Here is a 13,149-nt window from a genome sequence, read left to right on the forward strand (position 1 = left end):
AAGGGGTGGATAATGTCCTGGGTTCAGCAGTAGCAGTTATTTTTCCCCTAGTCCCGGAGAGACAGAGAGGAGAATCGAAAAGAATGGAACTCCCACGGGTTGAGATAAGAACAGTTTAGTAACTAAGGTATAGCACAAATACAGACCAAACATTTGAGCAGCAACTGAAAACATCGGCGTTATCAGCACTGTTCCCAAGCCAAAAAATCAAAACACAGCACTGCGCTACCTACTAAGAAGGAGAAGAATGACTTCAACTGATGAATCCAGGACAAATTAATTTTTGTAATTACTTCCCAGAAAACTGTCTTTCTGTTCGAAGACATTTCACACTTTAATAACATAAGTGTTTGGGGACAACATGAGTAATAATTACAAGCAGTCTTTCAGTGAAAATAAACCTAAAAATTACCAAAAAAGATAATATTAAAGTTGGTTAGAGACAGTGAGGAATTTATTTAGCATGTTATGCCTGTGTGCATGTTTTATAAGTTTAATAACCCTTCAGTAGCTAAACTTAAAAAACCAATAAAGAACAAGGAAACTGCTTTCTAATTTTTTAAGCAGTAAGGAAAGTAACAACTGGTTAAAAGTGACATGCTACTAGAGACAGAATAAAAAAACTTAATCTGAATGTTCCTATGGGAGGTTTCTGCTAGAATGGAAAATTAAATGGCAGCATTTAATAAAAGGTTTCTCTAGCATGTTGTCCAAAGGATACAACAGAAGTCTTGAAATTCAGGAAAACCAGGGTTATAGGGCGAGTTTGTGTGTGTGAAAGTGATGTCACCAAAAGCCACCTGGTTGGTCAACACCAGAGGTTCTGCCAACAGGGCTGGCCCAGCCCAGTCAGAACTTTCACATGCTGTAGAAGAGATGCCATCCGGAGGGACCTCGACACGCTTGTGAGGTAGCCAATGTCAACCTTATGAAGTTCAAACAAGTCAAGTGCAAAGGTCCTACACCTGGGTCGGAGCAATCCCAGGCACAGCTACAGGTTGGGCAGAGAAGAGATTCAGAGCAGCCCTGTGGAGGACTTGGGGGTGTTGGTTGATGAGAAATTTAACATGAGCCGGCTTCAGTGTGTGCTCACAGCCCAAAAAGCCAACTGTATCCTGGGCTGCATCAAAAGGAGCATGACCAGCAGGTCGAAGGAGGTGATGGTGGGACAGTTCACATGACTGGAATGTGGTCATGGATGGCTATGTCCTTTTTAGGAAAGATAGGTCAGCGAAGCGAGGTGGTGGAGTTGCTCTTTACGTGAGAGAGCAACTAGAATGTATTGAGTTCTGTCCGGGGTCGGATGAGGAGCAAGTGGAACGTCTGTGGGTACGAATTAAGGGGCAGACTGGCACGGGTGATACAGTTGTGGGGGTCTATTACAGACCTCCTGATCAGGACAAAGGAGTTGATGAGGCTTTCTACAGGCAACTGGAAGTAGCCTCGCGACTACATGCCTTAGTCGTCGTGGGGGACTTTAACTACCCCGATATTTGCTGGAAGACTCACACAGCCAGTCATTCACAGTCTAGGAGGTTCCTCGAGTGCATTGATGATAATTTCTTAATGCAAATGGTGGACGTACCAACTAGGAGAGCAGCGCTGCTGGATTTAGTACTCGCCAACAAGGAGGGTTTGGTCAAAGTGGTGACGGTCAATGGCAGCCTTGGCTGCAGTGACCATGAGATGGTGGAGTTTAGGATCCTGTGTGGGAGGAATAGAATACCTAGCAAAGCCACAGTTCTGGATTTCCGAAGGGCCAACTTTGGCCTCTTCAGTCAACTGCTAAGGGAAGTCTCATGGGAAAGTGTACTAGGCGGTAAAGGGGCTCAGGATAGTTGGTTAGCATTCAAGGACCGCTTCTTCCAAGCTCAGGATCGGAGCGTCCCAATGAGTAGGAAGTCAAGTAAGGGATCTAGGAGACCGGCGTGGTTAAACAAGGAGCTGCTGGGCAAACTCAAGTGGAAAAGGAGAATCTATGGATTATGTAAGGAGGGGCTGGCCGCTTGGGAGGAATATAGGACAGTTGTTAGAGGATGTAGGGAGGCAATTAGGACAGCTAAGGCCTCCTTGGAACTCAATCTTGCTAGTCGGGTTAAAGACAATAGAAAGGGCTTCTTCAAATACATAGCAAATAAAACTAACACAAGTGGCAATATAGGCCCACTGCTGAACGAAGTGGGTGCCCTGGAGACAGAGGATATAAAGAAGGCAGAGGTGCTGAATGCCTTCTTTGCCTCTGTCTTTACTCCTGCAGACTCTCCCCGGGGGCCCCGGATTTCTATAGCCCCAGAAGGAGTCAGGACAAAGGAGGAGTTTGCTTTGGTAGATGAGGATTGGGTTAGGGATCAGCTATGCAATCTGGACATCTGTAAATCGATGGGTCCGGATGGAATGCACCCATGGGTGCTGAGGGAGCTGGCGGAGGTCATTGCTAGGCCACTCTCCATCATCTTTGGTAAGTCGTGGGAAACGGGCAAGGTGCCTGAGGATTGGCGGATGGCAAAGGTCACACCAATCTATAAGAAGGGCAAGAAGGAGGACCCGGGTAATTATAGACCGGTCAGCCTTACCTCCATCCCTGGAAAGGTGATGGAACAACTTATTCGTGACTCCATCTCTAGGCATATCAAGGATGAGGGGGTCATTAAGAACAGCCAACATGGTTTTATGAGGGGGAAGTCATGTATGACCAACCTTATAGCCTTCTATGAGGAAGTGACTAGGTGGAGGGATGATGGTAGAGCGGTAGATGTAGTTTTTCTTGATTTCAGTAAGGCATTTGATACTGTCTCCCACAGCATCCTCATAGATAAGCTAAGGAAGTGTGGGCTTGACGATCAAGTAGTGAGGTGGATCGAGAACTGGTTGAAAGGAAGAAGGCAGAGAGTTGTGGTCAATGGCGCAGAATCTAGCTGGAGGTCTGTGATTAGTGGAGTTCCTCAGGGGTCGGTGCTGGGACCGGTGCTGTTTAATATTTTCATCAATGACCTGGATGAGGGAACTGAGTGCACCATCAGCAAGTTTGCTGATGACACAAAACTGGGAGGAGTGGCTGACACACCAGAAGGCTGTGCTGCCATTCAGCGAGACCTGGACAGGCTGGAGAGTTGGGCGGGGAGAAACTTGATGAAATTTAACAAGGGCAAGTGTAGAGTCTTGCATCTGGGGAAGAACAACCCCATGTACCAGTACAGGTTGGGGGTTGACCTGCTGGAAAGTAGTGAAGGGGAAAGGGACCTGGGGGTCCTGGTGGATAGGAGGATGACCATGAGCCAGCAGTGTGCTCTTGCGGCCAAGAAGGCAAATGGCATCTTGGGGTGCATTAGAAAGGGTGTGGTTAGTAGGTCAAGAGAGGTTCTCCTCCCCCTCTACTCAGCCTTGGTGAGGCCGCATCTGGAATATTGCGTCCAGTTCTGGGCCCCTCTGTTCAAGAAGGACAGGGAATTACTTGAAGGAGTCCAGCGCAGAGCCACAAAGATGATTAGGGGAGTGGAACATCTCCCTTATGAGGAGAGGCTGAGGGAGCTGGGTCTCTTTAGCTTGGAGAAGAGGAGACTGAGGGGTGACCTCATCAATGTTTACAAATATGTAAAGGGTAGGTGTCAGGATGATGGAGCTAGGCTTTTTTCAGTGATATCCAGTGATAGGACAAGGGGCAATGGGTGTAAACTGGAGCATAAGAAGTTCCACGTTAATATCAGGAAGAACTTCTTTACTGTAAGAGTGACAGAGCACTGGAACAGGTTGCCCAGGGGGGTTGTGGAGTCTCCTACACTGGAGATATTCAAGGCCCACCTGGACAAGTTCCTGTGTGATGTACTGTAGGTTACCCTGCTCTTGCAGGGGGGTTGGACTAGATGATCTTTTGAGGTCCCTTCCAACCCTTGTGATTCTGTGATTCTGTGATCCTTCCCCTTTACTCTGCTCTTGTGAGACCTCACTTGTGTGCAGTTCTGGTGTCCTCAACATAAGAAGGACATGGAGCTGTTGGAGCAAGTCCAAAGGAGGGCTACGAGGATGATCAGGGGCTGGAGTACCTCCCGTATGAAGATAGGCTGAGAAAGCTGGGGCTGTTCAGCCTGGAGAAGGCTGAGTGGAGACCTCATAGCAGCCTTCCAGTACCTGAAGGGGGCCTACAGGGATGCTGGGGAGGGACTCTTCATTAGGGACCATAGGGATAGGACAAGGGGTAACGGGTTCAAACTTAAACAGGGGATGTTTAGATTGAGTATAAGGTGGAAGTTCTTTACTGTGAAGGTGGTGAGACACTGGAATGGGTTGCCCAGGGAGGTTGTGTATGCTCCATCCCTGGCAGTGTTCAAGGCCAGATTGAATGGAGACTTGTGTGACATGGTTTAGTGCGAGGTATCCCTGCCCTTGGTAGGGGGATTGGAACTAGATGATCTTGAGGTCCTTTCCAACCCTAACTATTCTATGATTCTATGACTTTCTGTTTGGTAAAGGAGTAGTAGAAAGAGAACCAGAATTATGTGGGGTTTTTATTTACAATACATTTTTATTTAAGGAAAAATCTATAAAGCATGAGCTTTGCCAGACAACAGTTTATTGAATACACATAGTTCAGATGATGACTTACAATATGGAGTGCTTAATGAATGATACATTTTATAACCAAACCTTTAGATTTGTTGCTGCTGTGTAAGTGGCATATCTGATTTGTTGAGATGAACATTATATCTAGCCCTTAATTGAAATTTTTAGTAGAAATATATGCATAATTTAAAAGAACCTGAAAATGTGAAGTTCAGTTAATTGCTAAGAAAGATGCTGTGATACACCACCAACAGGCATTTTTTTAGTGGTTCCATTGCAATTCAAAGGGTACATCTTGTTACAAGTGCTCCATGGAAAGCTACACAGGGTTTTACACCAATTGATTTATGTTATCATGCACAGTACAGAAGATGGTATAAATTGTGCTCTGGCTGGATAGTGGTTGAAGAGTGCTAATGTGTTTGTGTGAACTGCAGTGCTTGTTGTAACCATTTTTCATCTTCAATAAATTTTGTTCTTCAGCTTTGTTTCATGTTCTCAGAATTGTTTGTCCTTAATCTTTTTGGCTCTGATCTAATTTTAGAAACAGTTAATCTCTCGGTTTGCTGGTGTTTCCTTAATGGCTTAAAACCCAAATGCATCCTGAACCAACAAGGTTTCATCTCCCTCCTGCCTGGGTGTGGTCAGCTCCCAGGCTCTCGGGATCATCAAGTGCATTGTTCAGGAGCATCTCTTCCATAGAAGAGCATGTGGTTCTATCTCACTTAGCTGGATGACTTCTCAAATGTTCCTGTCTTACCAGCGGGGTCTCTTCAGTATGTGAATGCTCAATGGGGCAGCTGAAACGGTGCAGGTGTAGTGCTTGCAGCTGTGTTGCCTAGGTTGGTGGAAAATGTGTGTGTAAGAGGTGCAGGCACCTCCATTTGAGCTGGTCACCAAAGCCCGGTCAGCATGGTGTCCTGGGTTTAGCAGTAGCAGTCATTTTTTCTCCTTCTTAGTAGCTGGTGCAGCGCTGGGTTTTGACTTTCGGCCTGGGAACAGTGCCGATAACACCAATGTTTTTAGTTATTGCTCAAATGTCTAGACTGGCCATAGGACTTTGTGAGTCTCATGCTCTGCCAGGGAGGAGGGAAGCCGGTAGGAAGCAGAGACAGAACACCTGACCCAAACTAGCCAGAGGTATTCCATACCACAGCACATCATGCCTGGGGAGGTAACTGGGAGTTACCTGGAAGGGAACTCTTCTCAGTCAGGCTTGTTTCGGCAGGTGGTATCGTATTCTCTTCCCTTGTTATTTCTCTCATCATTATTATTATTGGTGGTAGCAGTAGTGATTTGTGTTATACCTTAGTTACTGGGCTGTTTTTATCTCAACCCGTGGAAGTTACATTCTTTCGATTCTCCATCCTATCCCTCCGGGAGTGGGGAGAGCGGAAGGGGGGGGGGGGGAAGGAAAGAAAGAGTGGGGGTAGTAGAAACTGTTTGGCCGACTGGGTTTAAACCATGACAGTTCTTTTTGGCGCCCAAGGTGGGGCACGAAGGGTTGAGATAATGACAGATCTGACCTGAGTGTGTCTAATCGTGTTTGGGATAACCATTCATTGTTTTGGATTAATAGTCACTCGTCACAATGCTGATTTATTGGCTCTCAAAGTTATGTCTCTTGATCTCACAGTTCCAACATATTGTACCTTACTTAGAGCTGGTATTTGCTGTGTTAGTGGCTGGGGGCCTTGGGCTAAGTGAAACTGATCTAGCTTATGTTCCCAGTGTGGTCACCACCTTTATATTTTGGGAGGTATATAATAAAACTGCTTGGCAATTACACATCTTTTTTCTCCTTCTTGGGTAGTCAACCTGGGAAGGAGATATTCTCTTATCCTCCCATCACCACCACCCCCCCGCCCCCACCCCCTCCCGACCATTTACAACATCGTTTGAGAGTTTTGAAGTTTTTGAATGGCCTTTTAATACTGTTGAGACCTGTTTGCTTATTGTGATGGGGATCACCATGTTGGCACGCATACAGAGTGTGTTTTGCCCACGACCATTTCGTCTGATATCAAGAGCTGAGCAGAGTCAGGTTTGGGCTTTGTCTGGGGTTAAACGACGATATAGGAGGACCAAGAGATTTTCCCCGAGGCTGGACAGCCATGAGTGGCAGGGTGTGTGGGATAGTATGGGCAAGTATCTAGGTCAGTGGGCCCCTCCAGTACTTTGGAATTTCACCACCGAACAAGTGCAAAATCTGGAAAAACTAGTAAAACACTTAAATGAGGTGTGTTGTCAGTCTGGCCATACCAGAGACGGACAAATCATGGCAACGTGCTGGGGCTTGGCCTATGCTAACAGGGCCTAGTTCAACACTATCCAGCACCTTCAAAAGGAAAAAAATGTCCCTGGATCTGAGGGCAAAGCAACAGACAGCACAGCTCCAAGAACAGCAGCTACACCACCCCCAGCGACAAGTACAGTCACTACCCAAACTTTGGCTGCAATGGACAGCACAGCTGCCCCAGCAACAAGTACAGCAGCTACTCAAACTTCGAATGCAACAGACAGCTCAGCTACTCCAGCTCCAAGCACAGCAGCTACACCACCCCCAGTGACAAGTACAGTCGCTACTCAAACCACTGTGATAATAACTGCAGCTAAACCAGAGGACCAATTCATACCAATATCAGTTGACACTGTAAGCAAAAGAAAAAGCAATGCAATGGACAGCGCAGCTACTGTAGCTGCTGTGCTTGGAGCTGGGGTAGCCGTGCTGTCTGTTGCAGCCAAAGTTTGGGTAGCTACTGTACTTGTCACTGAGGGTGGTGTAGCTGCTGTGCTTGGAACTGGGGTAGCCGTGCTGTCTGTTGCAGCCAAAGTTTGGGTAGCGACTGTACTCGTCGCTGGGGGTGGTGTAGCTGCTGTACTTGGAGCTGGAGTAGCTGCACTGACTGTTGCTTTGACCTCAGATGCAGGGGCATTTTTTTCCTTTTGAAGGTGCTGGATAGTGTTGAACAAAGCCCTGTAAGCATAGGCCAAGCCCCAGCACGTTGCCGTGATTTGTCCGTCTCTGGTATGGCCAGACTGACCACACACCTCATTTAAGTGTTTTACTAATTCTTCCGGATTTTGCACTTGTTCGGTGGTGAAATTCCAAAGTACTGGAGGAGCCCACTGACCTAGATACTTGCCCATGCTGTCCCACACACCCTGCCACTCATGGCTGTCCAGCCCCGGGGAAAATCTCTTGGTCCTCCTATATTGTCGTTTAACCCCAGACAAGGCCCAAACCTGACTCTGCTTAACTCTTGAAATCAGACGAGATGGTTGTGGGCAAAACACACTCCATATGCGTGCCAACATGGAAATCCCCATCACAATCAGGAAACAGGTCTCAACAATATTAAAAGGCCATTCAAGAACTTCAAAACTCTCAAATGATGCTGTAAATGGTCTGAGAGGGGGGCTAGGAGGGTAAAAGAATGTTTCCTTCACAGGTTGACCACCCGAGAAGGAGAAAAAAGATGTGAAATTGCTAAGCACCTGTATTACAAGTCATTATAATAAAGTACAATGAGACAAAAACCTTAGCCCAAGCCCCACACTTGAAAAACAGTACCACAGCAAATACCGGCTGTATGTAACGTACAGAGTTCTGAACCTGTGAGACCAAGAGGAACAGCTTTGAGAGCCAATAAATCAGCATTGTGACGAGTGACTATTAATCCGCTCAGATCTGTCGTTATCTCAACCCTTCGTGCTTCACGTTGGGCGCCAAAAGGAACTGTCGTGGTTTAAACCAATCCACACAGGTCGTCCACTCACCCCCCCCCCCCCCACCCCCCCCCCCCCCGACCCTCCCCACTCCCGGAGGGATGGGGAGGAGAATCAGGAGAATGTAACTCCCACGGGTTGAGATAAGAACAGCCCAGTAACTAAGGTATAACACAAATCACTGCTGCTACCGCCAATGATAATATTGATAAGAGAAAATAACAAAAGAATACAATACCACCGCCGAACAAGTTCGACCCCGAAGAGAGAGAGCCTGCCCTTCCGGGTAACTCCCAGTTACCTCTCCGGGCATGACGTGCTGTGGTATGGAATACCTCTTTGGCTAGTTTGGGTCAGGTGTCCTGTCTCTGCTTCCTCCCGGCCTCCCTCGTCCCCAGCAGAGCATGAGACTCACAGAGTCCTTGGCCAGAATAAACATTACTTAGCAACAATTAAAACCAAACGGTGTTATCAGCTCTCTTCCCAGGCTGGAAGTCAAAACACAGAGCTTGCACCAGTTACTAAGAAGGAGCAAAACAGCTCCTGGTAAACCCAGGACACCCAGCAACAAGTACAGCAGCTACTCAAACTTCAACTGCAACAGACAGCGTGGCTACCCCAGCTCCAAGCACAGCAGCTACACCACCCCCAGCAACAAGTATAGTCGCTACCCAAACTTTGGCTGCAACAGACAGGGCGGCTACCCCAGCTCCAAGCACAGCAGCTACACCACCCCCAGTGACAAGTACAGTCGCTACTCAAACCACTGTGATAATAACTGCAGCTAAACCAGAGGACCAATTCATACCAATATCAGTTGACACTGTAAGCAAAAGAAAAAGCAAAAAAGAGGCAAGAAGGGTGAAGCAAGATGAAGAAACAATGTATTTACCACCCAAGCCAGCATGTGATCAGGAGTCATCATCACATGATGAAGAAGAAGAAGAAGAAGAGGTGACTTCTTGACCTCGGACCTCAACCGAGCTACGGAATATGCGAAAAGATTTTGCCTGTCAACCAGGGGAGCACATCATCACCTGTTTGCTCCGATGCTGGGACAATGGGGCCGATGGTCACGAACTAGAAGGTAGGGAAGCGAAGCAGCTGGGATCACTTGCTAGAGAAGGGGGAATTGACAGCAATTGCAAGAGAGAAAAAGTCCCTCAGTCTTTGGAGGCAGTTCTTGGCAGCTGTGAAAGAAAGGTTTCCATACAAGGATGATGTTATGAGTTGTTCAGCCAAGTGGATTTCTTTAGACAAAGGCATCCAGTCGCTGAGGGAATCAGCCATCGTAGAGATGATCTATCACATCAAGCCTAATAATGGGGATATACCCATAGACCCAGATGAAGTCGAATGTACACGACCCATGTGGCGAAACTCACACGGGATGCACCGTCATCATATGCCCATTCATTGGCAACAGTAACCTGGAATGACATAGTGCCACTAACAGTGGATGAAATGACTCATAAACTCCAAGAGTTTGAAGACAACCTCACCCCTTCCATCATTTCAGCTGTGGAAAAACTGTCCCAGGATCTCAAACAATTGAGGGACGATCTATCTGATTTATGCAGCTCCTCACGTGTACCAGCACACGCCTCAGCTATTAACAAAAGGCGACCTATTCTTCGACAGAGAAGATAGAGGAGGTATATGCCACGGGCCACCCTATGGTTTTACCTGCATGATCACGGAGAAGACATGACAAAGTGGGATGGAAAGCCTACTTCAGCTTTGGAGGAACGGGTGGGTGAATTGAAGAGGGGAGTAAGGGAAAAGAGTGATCATCCAATGAAAGCTGAGACTTCAGTCTCTGCTGAGCAGGTTCCCAGATGGAGTGGAAGATCTGATTTTACTCCAGCTCCTGTGATAACGAAGAATAATCCATTTCAACACGACTTAAGTGTCCAACGTTGTGATGACTATTATACGGGCCCTGGCACCAGCCAGGTGGAGGTAGGGGACAATCGGATTTACTGGACTGTGTGGATAAGATGGCCTGGCACATCAGTCCCACAGAAGTACAAGGCTCTAGTAGATACCAGTGCACAGTGTACCCTGATGCCATCAAACTGTCAAGGGGTGGAACTCATCTATATTTCTGGAGTGACAGGAGGATCCCAAGAGTTGACTGTACTGGAGGCTGAAATCAGCCTGACTGGGAGGAAGTGGCAAAAGCACCCCATTGTGATTGGCCCAGAGGCTCCATGCATCCTGGGCATAGACTACCTCAGGAGAGGGTACTTCAAAGACCCAAAAGGGTACTGATGGGCTTTTGGTATTGCTGCTTTGAGACTGAGGAAATTGAGCAGCTGTCCACCTTGCCTGGTCTCTCAGAGGATCCTTGTGCTGTGGGGTTGCTGAAGGTCGAAGAACAAGCGCCAATCGCGACCACAACAATGCACTGACGGCAATATCGCACCAACCGAGACTCCCTGATTCCCATCCATAAGCTGTTCCGTAGACTGGAGAGTCAGGGAGTGATCAGCAGGACCCGCTCACCCTTTAATAGCCCCATATGGCCAGTGCAAAAGTCTAACGGAGAGTGGAGACTAACAGTAGACTATCGTGGCCTGAATGAAGACACACCACCATTGGGTGCTGCCGTACCGGACATGCTAGAACTTCAGTATGAACTGGAGTCAAAGGCAGCCAAATGGTGTGCCACAACTGATATTGCCAATGCATTTTTCTCAATTCCTTTGGCAGCAGAGTGCAGGCCACAGTTTGCTTTTACTTGGAGGGGTGTCCAGTTCACTTGGAACTGACTGCCCCAGGGGTGGAAACACAGCCCTACCATTTGCCATGGACTGATCCAGACTGGACTGGAACAGGGGCAAGCTCCAGAACACCTGCAATACATTGATGATATTGTTGTGTGGGGCGATACAGCGGAAGAAGTCTTTGAGAAAGGGAGGAAAATAATCCAAATCCTGCTGAAAGCCTGTTTTGCCATAAAATGGAGTAAGGTCAAAGGACCTGCACAGGAGGTTCAATTTATGGGGATAAAATATCAAGATGGAAGTCACCAGATCCCCACGGATGTGATCAACAATATAACAGCAATGTCTCCACCAACTAATAAGAAAGAAACGCAAGCTTTCTTGGGTGCTGTGGGGTTCTGGAGAATGCACATCCCAAATTACAGTTTGATTGTAAGCCCTCTCTGTCATGTGACCCGGAAGAAGAATGATTTTAAATGGGGTCCTGAGCAACAACAAGCCTTTGAGCAAATTAAACGTGAGATAGTTCATGCAGTAGCCCTTGGGGCAGTCCAGACCAGGCCAGATGTAATAAACGTACTGTACACCACAGCTGGGGAGAATGGACCTACGTGGGGCCTCTGGCAGAAAGCTCCAGGGGAGACTCGAGGTCGACCCCTCGGCTTTTGGAGTTGGGGATACAAAGGATCTGAGGCCAGCTATACCCCAACTGAGAAAGAGATACTGGCAGCCTATGAAGGGGTTCGAGCTGCTTTGGAAGTGATTGGCACTGAAGCACAGCTCCTCCTGGCACCCCGGTTGCCTGTGCTGGGCTGGATGTTCTAAGTCAGGTTCTCCTCTACACATCATGCAACTGATGTTACATGGAGTAAATGGTCTGCACTAATTACACAACGAACTCAAATACGAAATCCCAGTCGTCCAGGCATTCTAGAAGTCATCATGGACTGGCCAGAGGGCAAAGATTTCGGAATGACACCAGAGGAGGAGGTGGTGCGTGCTGAAGAGGCCCCACCATATAATAAACTGTCAGAAAGTGAAAAGCAGTATGCCTTGTTTACTGATGGGTCCTGCCGTATTGCAGGAACGCATTGGAGATGGAAGACAGCCATATGGAGTCCTCGACAACAAGTTGCAGAAACTGCTGAAGGAGAGGGTGAATCGAGTCAGTTTGCCAAGGTGAAAGATATCCAGCTGGCCCTGGACATTGCTGAACGAGAAAAGTGGCCAGTACTTTATACTGACTCATGGATGGTGGCAAATGCCCTGTGGGGGTGGTTGCAGCAATGGAAGCGAAGCAACTGGCAATGCAGAGGGAAACCCATCTGGGCTGCTGCAATGTGGCAAGATATCGCTGCCCGGGTGCAGAACCTGGTGGTGAAGGTACGACATGTAGATGCAGATGTACCCAAGAGTCTGGCCACTGGGGAGCTCCAGAACAACCAAAAAGTGGATAAAGCTGCTAGGATTGAAGTGGCTTAGATGGACTTAGATTGGCAACATAAAGGTGAATTAATTTGGCCCAGTGTGCCCATGACACTTCAGGCCATCAGGGCAGAGATGCAAAATACAGATGGGCTCGTGATCGAGGTGTGGACTTAATGGACACTATTGCCCAGGTTATTCATGACTGAGAAACATGTGCTGCAATTAAACAAGCCAAACGGTTAAAGCCTCTTTGGTATGGAGGACAATGGCTGAAGTATACATATGGGGAGGCCTGGCAGATTGACTATATCACACTCCCACCAACCTGCCAAGGCAAGTTCCATCTGCTCACCATGGTGGCAGGAACCATCAGATGGCTGGAAACATACGCTGCGCCCCACGCCACTGCCCAGAACACTATCCTGGGCCTTGAGAAACAGATTTTGTGGAGATACAGCACCCCAGGAAGAATTGTGTCAGACAATTGGTCTCATTTCCGGGATAACCTTATAGACACTTGGGCCAAAGAGCATGGCATTGAGTGGGTATATCACATCCACTACCATGCACCAGCCTTTGGGAAAATCGAACGGTACAATGGGCTGTTAAAAACTACACTGAGAGCAATGGGTGATGGAACTTTCAAGCATTGGGATGCACACTTACCAAAGGCCACCTGGTTGGTCAACACCAGAGGATCTGCCAA

The 13,149-nt window shown here is 47.6% G+C and overlaps 1 protein-coding gene across 10 annotated transcripts in view; it reads left to right on the forward strand.

Annotated features, from left to right (window-relative positions):
- LOC136004198 (zinc finger protein 423-like) overlaps positions 1 to 13,149 on the forward strand; it is a 394,537-nt gene that overhangs the window by 88,959 nt on the left and 292,429 nt on the right. The gene's annotated exons all lie outside the window — the stretch shown is intronic.

This window comes from Lathamus discolor, chromosome W (assembly GCF_037157495.1).
Source record: "Lathamus discolor isolate bLatDis1 chromosome W, bLatDis1.hap1, whole genome shotgun sequence".
NCBI classification, from domain to species: domain Eukaryota; kingdom Metazoa; phylum Chordata; class Aves; order Psittaciformes; family Psittacidae; genus Lathamus; species Lathamus discolor.